Here is a 1,475-nt window from a genome sequence, read left to right as displayed (position 1 = left end):
GTCATTAAAAATACAGAAGACTGGAGGGTGCTTCCAAGATGGCCGAATAGGAACAGCTCTGGTCTGCAGTTCCCAGCGAGACCTATGTAGAAGATGGTTGACTCCTGCATTCCAAACTGAGGTGCCTGGTTTATCTCATTGGGAGTGGTTGGACAGTGGGTGCAGCCAACAGAGGGCGAGCTCAAGCAGGGCAGGGCATCGCCTCACCCAGGAAGTGCAAGGGGTCTGGAAATATCCCTTTCCCAGTCAAGGGAAGCTGTGACAGACTGTACCTGGAGAAACGGTACACTCCTGACAAAATACTGCACTTTTTCTGCAGTCTTAGCAACTGGCAGAGCAGGAGATACCCTCACGTGCCTAGCTCGGTGGGTCCCATGCCCACCGAGTCTTACTCACTGCTAGCACAGCAGTCTGAGATTGACCTGCGACACTGTAGATTGGTGGGCGGAGGGGCGTCCACCATTGCTGAGGCTTGAGTAGCTCACAGTGTAAACAAAGAGACCTGGAAGCACAAACTTGGTGGAGCCCACCACAGCTCAGCAAGGCCTACTGGCTGTATAGATTCCACTTCTGGAGGCAATGCTTAGTAGAACAAAAGGCAGCAGACAGTTTCTGCAGACTTAAACGTCCCTGTCTGACAGCTCTGAAGAGAGCAGTGGTACTCTCAGCACTGCGTTTGAGTTCTGAGAATGGACAGACTGCCTCCTCAAGTGGGTCCCTGACCCCCATGTAGCCTGACTGGGAAACACCTTCCAGTAGGGGCCGACAGACACCTCAAACAGGCGGGTGCCTCTCTGGGAGGAAGCTTCCAGAAGAAGGATTAGGCAGCAATATTTGCTTTTCTGCAGCCTCTGCTGGTGTTACCCAGGCAAACGGTGTCTGGAGTGGACCGCCATCAAACTCCAACGGACCTGCAGCTGAGGGGTCTGATTGTTAGAAGGAAAAGTCACAAACAGAAAGGAATAGCATCCACATCAACAAAAGGACATCCACACGAAAATCCCATCTGTAGGTCAACAACTTCAAAGACCAAAAGTAGATAAAACCACAAAGATGGAGAGAAACCAGAGCAGAAAAACTGAAAATTCCAAAACACAGAGCACCTCTTCTCTTCCAAAGGATCACAGCTCCTCGCTGCCAAGGGATCAAAACTGGACGGAGAATGAGTTTGACGAGTTGACAGGAGTAGACTTCAGAAGGTCCGTAATAACAAACTTTTCTGAGCTAAAGGAGCATGTTCTGCCAGGCGCGGTGGCTCAAGCCTGTAATCCCAGCACTTAGGGAGGCCGAGACAGGTGGATCACAAGGTCAGGAGATCGAGACCATCCTGGCTAACATGGTGAAACCCCATCTCTACAAAACAACAACAACAACAACAACAACAACAAAAACAAAAACAAAAACTAGGCGGGTGAGGTGGTGGGCGTCTGTAGTCCCAGCTACTCAGGAGGCTGAGGCAGGAGAATGGCGTAAAC

Source organism: Mandrillus leucophaeus, unplaced genomic scaffold (genome assembly GCF_000951045.1).
Source record: "Mandrillus leucophaeus isolate KB7577 unplaced genomic scaffold, Mleu.le_1.0 Scaffold269, whole genome shotgun sequence".
Taxonomy (NCBI): domain Eukaryota; kingdom Metazoa; phylum Chordata; class Mammalia; order Primates; family Cercopithecidae; genus Mandrillus; species Mandrillus leucophaeus.
Note: the sequence above shows the minus strand (reverse complement) of the source record.